Raw genomic sequence first — 15,538 nt, forward strand, 5'->3', positions numbered from 1 at the left:
TTCTTTTCAATGGCTTTTGTTTCAAGATAATGCAATGAGTTAAGAAATTTGAATTAAGAGTGTATGTGTTACCCCTGCTACATCTGTATAATATATATATATATATATATATATACACAGTATATATATATATATATATACAGTATATATAATAAATTATATAAATATATCCATATACACTCACCTACACTCATGCTAGAGGTCAGAGGAGAATGGGCCGACTGATTCAAGCTGATAGAAGAGCAACGTTGACTGAAATAACCACTCGTTACAACCGAGGTATGCGGTGAAGCCACAACACGCACAACCTTGAGGCGGATGGGCTACAACAGCAGAAGACCCCACCGGGTACCACTCATTTCCACTACAAATAGGAAAAAGAGGCTACAATTTGCACGAGCTCACCAGAATTGGACTGTTGAAGACTGGAAAAATGTTGCCTGGTCTGATGAGTCTCGATTTCTGTTGAGACATTCAAATGGTAGAGTCTGAATTTGGCGTAAACAGAATGAGAACATGTATCCATCCTCTGATGGCTACTTCCAGCAGGATAATGCACCATGTCACAAAGCTCGAATCATTTCAAATTGGTTTCTTGAACATGACAATGAGTTCACTGTACTAAAATGGCCCCCACAGTCACCAGATCTCAACCCAATAGAGCATCTTTGGGATGTGGTGGAACGGGAGCTTCGTGCCCTGGATGTGCATCCCTCAAATCTCCATCAACTGCAAGATGCTATACTATCAATATGGGCCAACATTTCTAAAGAATGCTATCAGCACCTTGTTGAATCAATGCCACGTAGAATTAAGGCAGTTCTGAAGGCAAAAGGGGGTCCAACACCGTATTAGTATGGTGTTCCTAATAATTCTTTAGGTGAGTGTATATATTAATCAGCATGGAATGTTAAAGGGAGTCTGTCACCAGATTTTGACCTAATAGACCGCTTACATAGCGCTCTAGCATAGCGGTCTATGATTCTAACGGTACCTTTGATGTTTGCTTGTGAAGTTCCCCCAAGGCAAAAACTGACTTTTATTCATATGTAAATTAGGGACCGCAAGTGCCCATGGCGGCGCTCACCTCGTTGGAGCCCAGGCTGTTCTGCCTCTTTTCATCATATCCCCGCCCCAGCCTTTTCCTCTGCCCGCCCCGCTCTTCCTTTGCGTCCTCCTTCTCTGCAGCGAGATCCCGCGCCTGCGCTATCCATTGCTTGGCCGGGGCATGCGCACTGCGATGCCCATTGTGGGTGTCTCTGGTCCGCCTCCTCGCCGCTGTTTCTCGCCGTTAGCCAGCGCATGCGTAGTAAGCATCACAGTGCGCATGCCCCGGCCAAGCAATGGATAGTGCAGGCGCGGGATCTCGCTGCAGAGAAGGAGGACGCAAAGGAAGAGCGAGGCGGGCAGAGGAAGAGGCTGGGGCGGGGATATGAGGCAGAACAGCCTGGGCTCCAAAGAGGTGAGTGCCGCCCTGGGCACTTGCGATCCCTAATTTACATATGAATAAAAGTCTGTTTTTGCCTTGGGGGAACTTCACAAGCAAACATCAAAGGTACCATTAGAATCATAGACTGCTATGCTAGACCGCTATGTAAGCGGTCTATTAGGTCAAAATCTGGTGACAGACTCCCTTTAAACATAAAAAAAATACATTTAAAGGGATTTTCAGAGTTTTTAATACTGATGACTATCAGTATCTGATTGGTGGGGGTCCGATGCCCAGCACTCCCGTTAAAGGCAGTCGTGCTAATGTCAGCGCTGCGGCCTTCTCTCAGCTTTCATGTGTCACGTGTCCTAGGAGCAGCTCAGACCTATTCAAGTGAATGGGGCTAAACACAATGCCAAGCATAGCTGCTATACTATGTACGGCGCTGTGTTGGTAAGCTGCAAAAAGGCACCGGCGCTCAAAACAGCTGATCGGCAGGGGTCAGATACTGATAACCTATCCAGAGGACAGGTCATCAGTATAAAAATTCTGGAAAATGCTTTTAAAGGTGACAGGTTCCCTTTAAAGTTAGGAGTCAGAAGATGCAATTTGACACGATCCAGCAAAATATACAATTCATTATTGTATTAATTATCAGGTTCACTATAATGAGTTTTCATTTTTCTACACAGTTGTTGATAATTGCTGGAGATATTTCAGGAATGCTTTGGGGTGGAATATGTCCCTACACAGGTCAGGCACTTGCAGGAGCTGGAATGCAGTAACATTTTCTTAAAGGACAGCTGGGAAATGATTACCTCTTAAGCGTTGTACTAAACACTTGGCAGGAGTAGAACTTTCCTACGTAACTCGTGATTTCATTTTATTTTTTTGTTTTACAATCCAGCAACAATAATAAAAAATCACAGTATTTCTGATATATTGTATTGTGTTGGACTACCAAGGATGTGTGCCTTCATCGTGGTCTTGTTTTAAAGCTTTTGGTGTCCGCTTTCAAGTGATACTGGCATCCATACTCTCTCTTTATATTTCTTTTTGGGGGAAAGCACCTGTTAGAAGCTCGGAACAAAATTAAAAGTTTTACTTCTTGTTTCTGTGTCTATGTATTCTCTTTCTTACAAATGATTTTGTGATGATGTGAAGACATTGACAGTTGTACCCATCCCGCCTTCACCTCCCGCACAGTATTGTGAACGTGGTATTATTATAGTGAGGAGGATACAGGTTTTAGTGTAGAAGGATCACCCTGGAAACCTTATCTGCTCAGTATGAAGTGAACCGTTTTGCTTTGGGGAATTTCTTTCAGTTTAATTAATGGCTAGGGAAATCAATGACCTGACGAAGACAATGCCGATGTCACGGCTGAGGATGGGGGAAATCCTCAGCCGTGTGAAGCCCGGTGATGTTACGGCTGCTTGGCCATGAAGACAGGATTAGGGAGCAGGTCACCTCCTAAACGCATCCCTAACCTGACCCTGGCTCCTAGCTACATGAGCCAACCTTGATGGTAGGAGGGCCCATGCTCCGGAACCTAAAAGTCCCTGCTAGCCCTCAAGATGACCCTCACCTAGGAGCTGAGTAAGACAAGCCCACTCCTCCTAGACACGGAGGAGCAGGAGTCTCAACGGCCAAGCTGCAGGAAAAGGGGAGACATAAACAGCTCTATGGATATGGCGGGTGAACAAAGAGTTCCACCTACCTGCCACAGCCTTGCTGACTGGATCCCTGTGTTAGCAGGGTGCAGATCACAAACGCATCCCCACACAGGGACCCAGATCCATAGCTGCACAAAATCACATATAAAACATCACACGGACATCACACATAACTAAAAATAACTTAAAGCGACATTATGGTTATGACCACAGGGGTGGCTCTTACTGGCAGGTAATAAAGACATGAGGCTGCTCTCAGCTAAGCATGGCTGAAGCAACCTGCAGGCCTGCAAAAGCAGTGAGGCTTTATAGGCCAAGAAGCCACACCCCACAGTCGGACACACCCAGTGCACACACACACTAGGAAGGAGATTAACCCTTCCAACACCAGGGAAGGGAAAACACCACTTAAAGGAGATGTGCACACAATAACATAAAAAGGAAGTGCACACATACACACATAACACAAAACCGCATGCACAACGTAGCGAGCTGCAATGGCACAGCTCAGCCTGCTACGCTGCCACATACACACTGTTGCCAGCGGCAACCACAGGTGAGGCAAATACCACAGCCCTCACCTGTGATTGAACACCAAAGAAAACCGCTGACAACCGCATGCGGTTCAGGAGTCACGGTCATAGCCATGGCCGTGACACTCCCACCCCTCAAAGCCCCCCCACCAAAAAAAAGACACGTGAGGGACTCACACAAGGGGATGAGAGAAGGGGACGTCCACTCTCAGGACATGGTTCCCAGAAAGTCGCTGTCAGCTGCATCCTCTCCCAGCACACAACACAGCCAGTCCGACGAGGCCTGCAGCCCGCACCAGCGACACGGAAATGGAACCACTGAGAGTGGACGAGGGGACTCTCCACTCACGTCCCCACTCCAGTCGCTGCTAGCAGACACTCCTAACCAACACGCAGCCGGACCACTTACGGAGTGCTGCCAGCAGACGACCAGAGATGGGAACATGGAGAGGGACGAGGGATCCCCAACACGGACACGGAAGGTAAGGTGGCGGGGAATAAGCCACCAACCGTGCCGTTAACGGAGAACCCCCAGGAACGCTCTCCCTCCGGAGAACGCGCATGCAGGCCACAAGGATATGGCACTGCATGCTGCACCCTCTTTCGAAGGTGTGCAACTCGCACACCAAACAAACACCCTAGTGCTATAAAATCAGGGGGACGCCAAACGAGGCAACGGTGAAGGGAAGGCGGGGAAACGCCACTCACCGCGCCGTCAGAGGCGAAACCCCCAGAACGCTCTCCCTCCGAAGAGCGCGCATGTAACCCTTCCGCAGAGGGCGGTACATGCTTCACCCTCTTTCGAGGGATGCATACTCCCACCCCTCAAAGCCCCTCCCAACAACAAAAGGGGAAAGTTGGTGAGGCATAAGAAACAATGGGAGGGGGGGAGGGGAAAGACAAACAAAAAGGGGACACCAACACGGACAACGGTGAGCTGGGAATGCCACTCACCGCGCCGTAAATGGTGAAAGCCCCATAACGCTCTCCCTCCGGAGAACGCGCATGCACCCCATCCGTAGACAGCAGTGCATGCTTTACCCTCTTTCGAGGGAGCGCCACGTAAGAAGCGACTGTGGTCATACTGTCACGGCTAAAGATGGGGGAAATCCTCAGCCGTGTGCAGCCCGGTGATGTTATGGCTGCTTGGCCATGAAGACAGGATTAGGGAGCAGGTGACCTCCTAAGGCATCCCTAACCTGACCCTAGCTCCTAGTTACATGGGCCAACCTTGATGGTAGGAGGGCCCATGCTCCGGAACCTAAAAGTCCCTGCTGGCCCTCAAGATGACCCTCACCTAGGAGCTGAGTAAGACAAGCCCACTCCTCCTAGACACGGAGGAGCAGGAGTCTCAACGGCCAAGCTGCAGGAAAAGGGGAGACATAAACAGCTCTATGGATATGGCAGGTGAACAAGGAGTTCCACCTACCTGCCACAGCCTTGCTGACTGGATCCCTGTGATAGCAGGGTGCAGATCACAAGCGCATCCCTACACAGGGACCCAGATCCATAGCTGCACAAAATCACATATAAAGCATCACACGGACATCACACATAACTGGAAATAACTAAAGCACAATATGGTTATGACATTAAGGTTTATGACCACAGGGGTGGCTCTTACTGGCAGGTAATAAAGACATGAGGCTGCTCTCAGCTAAGCATGGCTGAAGCAACCTGCAGGCCTGCAAAAGCAGTGAGGCTTTATAGGCCAAGAAGCCACACCCCACAGTCGGACACACCCAGTGCACACACACACTAGGAAGGAGATTAACCCTTCCAACACCAGGGAAGGGAAAACACCACTTAAAGGAGATGTGCACACAATAACATAAAAAGGAAGTGCACACATACACACATAACACAAAACCGCATGCACAACGTAGCGAGCTGCAATGGCACAGCTCAGCCTGCTACGCTGCCACATACACACTGTTGCCAGCGGCAACCACAGGTGAGGCAAATACCACAGCCCTCACCTGTGATTGAACACCAAAGAAAACCGCTGACAACCGCATGCGGTTCAGGAGTCACGGTCATAGCCATGGCCGTGACAGCCGAATCTTCTGCATCTTTATTTAGACATACAGTTCATTGCCCACGGCGACGGTTCAAAACCTATGCTGGTCTGTAAATGACAGTGTCAGTGTCACTACAAGAAGAAACCACAGGGAGATCACTCACATCACAACCATTAAGTGCATGAAGACCTTGTACACTGGAAATGTATACATTGTGGTTGTCCAATTTGGAAAACTCAAGGCTCAATACATAAATTAGTATATACCTGTCTTATCGTTTATTTTTTGCGCTAATAGATGGGCATGTAGTGCATAATATAATCAACTGGACCATCTGCTTATCAGTAGTAATGTATCCGTGGATTCCTAGCGGAACTAGTAAGAACATGGAGCGCATTTGCCGTCTCTAAAGAAATGTTTTTCTTCTTTCTAAGTGGCACTTGAAGGAAGTAGGACTCTACTGCCCAGGTCAGTTCTCAACATGGCTAGATTAGACCACAACGTTCGAAGGAAAACGCATGTTACTGCGCAAGTCCTCATATTACGCAGGATTGGTTGCAGCACTGGCAATGTCAGCTTTAATGATATGTCAAAGCTTGGGGTAGGTGAGTGAAGATGCCGTTCCCAAAAGGGTGAGTGCATTTTGCTCCTAATCGTAGGCGTTACATTTGCGAAGGTGTTAAATACTGGGACTCCTGCCATCTCGACAGCTTATAGGGCATCTATCAGCAGATTTGTACCTATGACACTGGCTGACCTGTTACATGTGCGCTTGGCAGCTGAAGGCGTCTGTGTTGGTCCCATGTTCCTATGTGCCCGCATTGCTGAGAAAAATCATGTTTTAATATATGCAAATCAGCCTCTGGGAGCAACAAGGGCGTTGCCATTACACCTAGAGGCTCTGCTCTCTCTGCAACTGCCGCTCCCTCTGCACTGATTCTAGGACCAGGCAGTGTAAACGTGATCACGTATGGCCCTGTCAATCAAGGCCTTTAGGTGTAACAGCACCGCCCCCGTTGCTCCTAGAGGCTCATTTGCATATATTAAAACCTCACTTTTCTCAGCAATGTGGGCACATAGGAACATGGAACCAACACAGATGCCTTCAGCTGCCAAGCGCACATGTAACCGGTCAGTTTTACAGGTACAAATCTTTAAGCCCCGATTTCACTGCGGACAGTTGTAGCTGGTGAAACATGTCGGGGGGTTCTGCTGTTAAGTTTTGAATTTCAATTGCCACTTCTTCCATTAGCTCACATATATGGCGGGTAGACGCAGAATGCAGGCGCCCTTTGTTCACAGCCAAGGGGAGATAAGATATAAAGGAAAGGGTGATATACTGTACTCCCTGTGTAGCATGGAAATAACCCCTTGAAAAATAATACTTGTACACAGACAATGGGGGGCATATCGCTATACTGAGAACAGAGCGGGGAACGGTGGTGGAGGGCGCACTGCGCATGTGCCTCTGGGACCCGCACCTACGCCGAAAACGGAGCAGGGAGAGCGGTGGCCGGAGGACCCCGGGTTTCTCGGGGTCTGGCCACCGCCAAGCACTCTCCCCATACAAGTGAATGGGAGCGCACTGCGTTTGCGCGGCCACCACTCCCATTCATTTCTATGGGGCCAACGGAAACAGCCGAACCAGTGCTCAGCTATTTTCGGGCGGCTTCATAGAAATGAATGGAGGGCGGCTGCACATGCGCAGTGGTCCACCGCCTCTCCCCGCTCTGTTCTCAGCGATATGCCCCCATTGTCTGTGATGGGAAAACCCCTTTAAGCATTATCCTGTGTAGTTTCCAGCTGCCTGAAACATCTAATTGATGGGGGTGGGTGTCAGACCCCCACTGATCTCATATTGATGACCTCTCCTGAGGATCGTAGCCTGGACAACCCCTTTAATAAGACGTCTTATTATGTAAAACCTGGTAATCAGGAGAAGTCATTCCATTATAGGAACTGATACTTTTAATTTAATTTTGAAGAACATTGTTGAAGTAACAGGAGGAAAAACTATCACATTAGTAAGAAAACATCTGTAATATCGTACAAAGCGCGACCCGCGCTCTCACTTATTTATAACTTTCCATTGTAGAAGATTTATTTTGTTTCTGATGAGGGAGATTAAATATCATGCGTGACTCATGTTTGGACAATTTGAAGTTTTTATAAAAATATTTTGCAGATTTTCATTTATTATTTTCTAATGAATATGACAGGAAGACGTAGGGAAAAGGGCACTGGCAGGGGTCCTTCCTGAGTCTGTGCCCACTGCTTTGTGCCCATTCAGCCTTGAGATGACCAGAGCTGCTAGGGCAGCATTGCCTGACAACCTGTATAAAAGACTGAAGTTGTTTGGCTGTGTCCTCCTGACAACCAGGCATTCAAAAAATGACTGGCAGGGAACATGGCATTCCTTCATTCCCATGAATAAAACTAAAAGAGCAGCATGGGGGGCCCTTGCACTCTGCGCCTCTTGGCTCTCTGCTATATTTTTCCTGGTATGTTAGAAATGAACGGTTAACACAGTCTACTCTCTAGTAGATAGTAGGAAAAACGGCACACTATAGGATAAACCATGGGAGCGCACGCGCAGCACCTCCCGTCTCGACCACCTTGTATTTGCACTACAGCGGTGGCCGAAACCCCTGGAAACGAGCAGTGTATCATGTGATGGAAAAATGAATCAGGACAGCAAAGGAGGCAACATGGACAATCACTATACATTAGTTAGTGCCTTGTATTAACTTTCTCTACATGATAAATGTTATTTGCTGCAGTCAGACAACCCCTTTAAAGGGCTGAAACTGAATCCATTACGCTTGGAGGTTTGTTTTTAGTTCCCTTTTTCCCCGGTTGATGAGAGTGATGAGAGGTGGTACGTTAATTGCGGCAGCAGTGAAGTACATGACATCAGCGGGGGAAGGAAGCCGGGCTGATCCTTCCTGAGCTGATACTAGAGAAAGACACGTGGGGCCGGGTCTCATTCACACTGCGCTTACTCCTGTATGGAGAGAATATCAAAAGAAATGAAGCTTCATGAAAACAATGACTGTGTATTTATTACTGGATTAATGACACTAAAATATAGAAGATGTTGGTTTATCTTATATATGTTTATCTATCTCGTATCTATCTATCTATCTATCTATCTATCTATCTATCTATCCATTTACATTCTATCTATCTATCTATCTATCTATCTATCTATCTATCTATCTATTATCTATCTATTATCTATCTATCTATCTCTCTATCCATTTACATTCTATCTATCTATCTATCTATCTATCTATCTATCTATCTATTATCTATCTATCTATCTATCTATCTATCTATCTATCTATCTATCTTCTATCTATCTATCTATCTATCTTCTATCTATCTATCTATCTATCTATCTATCTATCTATCTATCTTCTATCTATCTATCTATCTATCTATCTATATCCCATATCTATCTATCTATCTATCTATCTTCTATCTCCTCTCTATCTATCTAAAAAACACAAAGGCCCCATTGTGCTGGGCTGAAACGTTGCCTTGGGAATAAACGGGTCTATCACCCATACACTAGCTTTGGAGTGCTGCCTCATCTTTGCTATTTGTATCTATCTATCTATCTATCTATCTATCTATCTGTCTATCTATCTAAATCAAATCAAATCAGCTTTATTGGCAGGACTAAATACATTTTAGCATTGCCAAAGCAAGTGGAAAATAATTGTGTAGGGTTGGGGGATGGGGACATATACAGGGTGGGGGTATAGGAGTCCATGGTATATCAGGCTCCTCTTAGTCTATGGCAGGCAGTAATATATTGTGCTGCTGTGGCCGCTGTGTTCTCCTCTTCCCCCAGCAGTATGGAGAGTCTCTCTTCCTCCTCCATGGAGATGAAGTCTGGGCAGAGATCAGACAGTCTCCTGAAGTGAGTCTCCCTCACTGCTGAGTATTTGGGGCACCACAGCAGGAAATGAGCCTCATCCTCCACGGCCTCCTGGTCGCACTGCTGGCACAGTCTGCTCTTCCTGGGCATGTACCTCTGTCGGTGACGCCCGGATTCGATGAGAAGGCTGTTGGCGTTCAGTCTGTACCGGCTCAGGATCTGTCCGTCTTTTGGATTGGGGAATTTTTCCAGATATGGGGCCAGCTATCTATCTATCTATCTATCTTATTTTGACCTAAGACAGAAACTATAACAAAACATTGACTTAAAAGTAAAAATAAAACATTTTATACCTAACATAATCTCATTCATAGTAATCCAGACCATCAAGGGGTCAGTTTTTAATCTCAAGGCTAAGGACAGCTGACAGGACTATTATGTGTGCGACCAGATTAATAAACAAGATGTCCATGTCTTTGACGTAATGCCTCTCGCAGAACATTGTGCTGCAGTCACTTTGGTGGATTACTTTAGATAAACTGCTTTAATAACATTTGCAGCGCACAAAACAGGACAAAAGTCTGCATTTGCCTGAGGCCAGTCATTATGGAGCCTTGAAATGCAATTTTCAGGAAAGCCGGTATGATGGAATAATAGTTGTGGGTGAATGCATTAGCTCCATTGATCTTTTTAACGACACGTGTGTGAAGGGTTCTGTAGTGATGGCTTACAGAATAGCGAGCTGATATCATGCACCTACCTGTAACACAGTGAACATAGAGACATCAAGACACAGCAAACATCTCACAGCAGTGTAAATGAATTGGAGCACCTGCCAAATACATAATGTTTAAAGTGCAGATGTAGTCATTTTATACCAGTATAGCTGTGTATGGATGGCACAGATTAACATTAACAATTATGACTCAGCCCTTGTAGGAAGCTAAGTGGTGGCTGGCTCCAACCCTAGGTTGAGGTTGTTCTAGGTAAAGTTCAGAGTGGAAGAAATCAGTGACCAATGCTTGCTCTTCTCAGGCCCAAAAAGCTCCAGAGACTAACAGATCTCTGCAACATCTATAGAAGAGAAGATTACAAGAGGAAGATAAAGGAGAATTTAGAATCTGCATGGCCAAGTATACGAGTCAGCAAGGTAAACTTCTGCTACAGCCATTCAGACTTTGCTACTTTGAGGCACACTGTGAAAACACCAATCACACGTGGATACATCCTGGCCAGACATGGTTTCAAAACTCTGTATCCCGCAGTGGACACTACAGCCACCATTGCACGAGTACTCTTGTCAGCCATAGATTTCACAGAATGAGACAGAGAGGAAAGAGGACCATAACTCCCATCCTTGCCTAAATCCATGCATCACTATTTGGCAGAGAATTGAACTGTGTAGAGTTGAAAATGTGTTTTGCTTTAGATGGATGTACTACAACTTCCATTTTGCACTTGAGTATAGAGAGATGATTATTCTTCTACCTCTGGCCTAGTTTTCTAACTCTTACAAAAAATGCTGGCTATTGCACTCTACACATCCTGCCTTGCACCCATCCAAACATCATCAGGCAGGAGCCCCAGAAGCAGGGTGTGCCCCAAGGGAAGAAATAGTGCCCCTCCTTTCACTGCATGGCCCTAGGGAGCAACGGTGTGAGGAATGCCACTGTGATTGACTGTAACAGCCAGAGCCACTACCACTCCCACCTTCCGCTCCAGCTCCTCAGGTTTGATATAGTCAAATCACCCATTAGATTCCATTTGGACCCATCTGGCCGGACCTGTAAAGGAAAGATGACTTTCTGGCACCTGGTCCCCTCTCCATCTCTTCCAGGCCTGTGATGCTCCACTGGGCTCCTTCGATGTCAACATCCGGTTTGACATCACCACTGCCGTAGAGACCAGTTTCCCTTGCATCATGAGACCATTTTTTGTGATGAAAAGGGAGGCGGTCACCTCCACAGCCAGTGATTGGCTGCAGGCGATGTCAAACCAGATGTTGACATCAAGGGAGCCCAGTGGAGCATCATAGGCCTGGAGGAGAAGAAGCGGGAAGCCAGTGCCGAGAAGCAAGTAAGTCATCTTTTCTTTACGTGTCTGGCCAAATGGGAGCGGTTTTTGTCTCCCCCACTCTTTTACAACCCCTTTCAGCTTGTCTGAGATTTTTAATGATCTCGGACAACCCTTTTAAAATGGAAAATCAGGGGAATCGTCTTTGCTTGTTGCTCAAGCTTTCTGTGCTCCTCCTTTATACATTGACCTTAATTCTGTAATTTACAGTAATACGTTAAAATTGTGGAAAAGAAGAGCAAACAGTTAACACATGACCCACCCATCGAAAGCTGTGACTATTCTGGTATGAACCATACTTGTATATATCTTGTTAGATACACCCATTGTGCATTTTGACACCTACGGTAATAGCGTGTGAAGCTGGTGTGGTCACCAGGCTGCCATAGGAACCGCCGTGGTAGAACTTCCTGGTTGAGAGACCAGTGTAACACAGTCAGCACAATTACATAAAGCTTCCTTATTACATGTGTTTTGCTCATGACACATAGACTCGATAGCCCTGTTTATGCCTCACTGTTCTTAGTATGTGCTGTTTTTGTGCTTTTACAGTCAATTATATGAAGAAAACTATATTCTCAGACTGTACATTTTGCTAGTTTTAGGGTCCAAGCAATCAGAGGTGGAAACAAGGGCATACATTGCATGGAGGAATATAATCCAAATACTTTGAGGCCATTAGACAGAGGGGGATCGGCAATGGTTGGTCACATGCTATTGGTAGCAAGAACCTGTGAAGGACCCCCCATACCCCCAAGTGGTGGGGAACTGGTCCAAGGGTCATAGAAACGGTACTCTCAGCTGGTTTAATCATGTTTGACTGATGGAGATCCAACTCTCAGGATCCCTGCCAGTAAGCAGTATGAAGCTACACTGCCATATGACTGTGGCTGTGCCTGGTACTGCATCTCAGTCTCAGTCACCTTAAAAAAGCCGTCAAGACATGTTTAAATAATGAGGGAGCTAGGCCGCTACTGCACTTGCTGAGGAACCATGGTCACTTAAAGAGGACCTATCACCTCTCCTGATCTGTCTGTTTTAGTAACTGCTTGCATTCTCCATAGAATTACAATTCTGGAGTATCCATTCTGATGTTGTAACATTCTTTTATTATTCCTGCTAGAATTTATGAATGAATTACTAGCAGTTTGCAAGGTCCAGATGGGTGTTACATGGATCTCAAGTCTCCCGGAGGTTCAGGGAGTCTCCCGCTATTAGATAGGGCTCCCTGACACCCACATGTGAAACAATATATCCAGGAAAGGTTTACTGATAGCAGAGCAGAGAGATAAGAGAAGTGACAGGACAGAGTTTAGATTACAGGTTGAATTAACCCTTTAGGGTCAAATTGGCTTCTCAAGGAGATATATATGTTAAAGGCATCCCTTCTTCTGTCTCATGCAGTAGCTCTAGAACTATTGAGAGAGATGTATTTTTTTAAAATACATTTACAAATTTAACCCTCCATTTTAATTATATTATTTACCCCAGTGTTAAATTCACACACCCTGGATGCTTTAATCATATACATAAATATGATAATTTTGGGGCAGGGTAATGAGCCCAGTCCTCCACACCATAGAGCAAAGTGTGCAGATACTGCATATGTTTGGAAAATGTAATAAAAAGTTTGTGAAAGAAAATAAAAAGAAAACCTCCCTGAAATGAGTTTTTGCAGGTTGGGATGTCTGGTGTTACCAGTTGGGGGAGTGTCCCTGCACGGTCTGACACTGGCAGCACTGATTGGGTAGAGTCAGTCTCAGGAATTGGCTGTTTCTGAATAAGTCTATAGGGTGGAGCCGGCTGACCTGTTTAGTGAGTGCTCTGACCAATCTCATACATGGCTGCTCAGCAGGGGATGTGAGGTCATCAGCTGTCATTGCGTAGAGGAAGCTGCTGAAGTATATACAAAATGCAGCGCGATCTGCCCGCAGCATGGTATAGAGCAGGAGGAGCTGCAGGAGGAGCCACAAAAATATATATCAATCCGCTCAGCTTCTCCTATTCCATAACATGGCGCTTTCAGATTGCATTGTATTTTGTGTTGACAGGTCTCCTTTAAAGGTGTTCTCCGGGAATGATTTAAAATGGCCACCAGTAACCTGTCCTTGAATGTGAGCAGGACTGGTTGTCTCCACTTGCAGAGCTGCCTAGGGGGCGATGAGGGACCTCACTATAGACTACACCGCTCTACAATAGATGGTAATAATGCAGTCCTGCCTGTGATATGCCATCATGGCTGAGCATCCTGACAGGACAACTCACCAGTATACAGTATATGCAAGTGCCAGAGCGTAGTGTGTAGCGAGGCTCTGCCTCCACTCCCTTAGGCAGCTCTGCAAGTGAAGGCAACCAGTCCTGTTCGAATTCTAGGACAGGTTACCAGCGGCCATTTTGAATCATTCCCGGAGAACCCCTTTAAGAAGGCTCACAATGTGAAATGACTAGTCTCGAGCAAAAACATACAAAAACAGTAGTTTCATAGGTCCTCAAATAACATAAGCAAAGACATTTCTCACAATCTGGTGGCCAAGAGGGGGACAGACATGGTTTATTTATTTTTTAACTCCATGGGACTTAGGATTCATGGCTTACTTTGATTTCTATGTAAGCAGAGCATCTAGGGAGCCGCAAGCGCGGACGCAGAAACATAAATAAACTCTGCCCTTTCCTTTCTAGGATCAAATTAGATTATCTTCATATTACAAAGTTTGAAGTTTTGGTGTGCGTACTATTAACTTGTTATCTAGAAACGCAAGCAGCTCTTTGATGTTAAAAAGGGAACTTGAAGCTGGTAGGAATCAAGAGTTTCCTAGAATATTTCTGACTTTCTAATAAATACAATTTAAAGGGGTTTTACAGGATTAGAAAAAATATGGATGCTTTCTTCCAAAAACAGTACCACCTCTGTCCACAGGTTGTGTGCCATGTTGCAGCTCAGCTCCTTTGACAGCAATCCTTTTCAACCCCTTTAAGCCACACTATTTACTAAGCTAAAGCCTACCGCCATGTTAACCCCCTACTTTACCACTTCGGCAGAGTGGTGTCCCTCCTGCACCCATGCCAACTCTTGTGGGAAGATTTAATATCCAATGCAGCTTTCAAAGAGGGCACGGTGGGGAGCAGGGGAGTAGGACTTTTTCAACAGGTAAAACACATTTCAGCGGACAAGCAAAAATTGCTCAAAAGCTACACAAATTCTTTAAGCCCAAGTGTATTAAGATAGTTTGGGTTTTCAAAAAAGAGGACACAGCACGTCCCTTCCCCCCTCCGGAATCAATTTCGAGTGACTCTACTTTCTAATAAAGTGACTTACAAGTGACATTTCCATGGATTTCAATCATTCACTTTCCTTTTGTTCTCCATTTGGTCCAGACCATTATGCACAGATGTCTTTCATCAAGGGTATACTACCCTCTCTGCTATATAAGAAGACACTAGTATTAATACATGGCACACCGTAGATATGGCCTGTTTCAGGTTTTACATTAGGGCCCAGGAGTTTAGGTTACAACTCTGACTCATTTCTTCTGCAGTCCATCCCCACCCTCTATAGCAAAGAACCCCCCCTATCCAACTGCAACGTTAACACTGCCATCCTGTAGCGTCCATCGATACTGTGCCCACTGCTGCCCCTGAAAATACTGCACTGCAAAAATAAAAGTGCCAAAGGGCACAGCTACAGAACTAGAAAGTGATGGGGCCCCATAGACCAGACTTCATCATTAAAACAGATTAGCCCCACTTTCATACAAGCCCCAAATTCATGTGGCTCCCTATAACCCCCACCCCACCATCCCTTAAATCAAACCTTAGATCAGACACTAGATCATGGCCCCTATATAACACTCCCCAGCCCCCTCCAGTCTTGGGAACTTGGTGCAAGCGCCAGTGCCTTCTCAAACAGCTGATTGGTGGGG

Source organism: Bufo bufo, chromosome 7 (genome assembly GCF_905171765.1).
Source record: "Bufo bufo chromosome 7, aBufBuf1.1, whole genome shotgun sequence".
Lineage (NCBI taxonomy): Eukaryota > Metazoa > Chordata > Amphibia > Anura > Bufonidae > Bufo > Bufo bufo.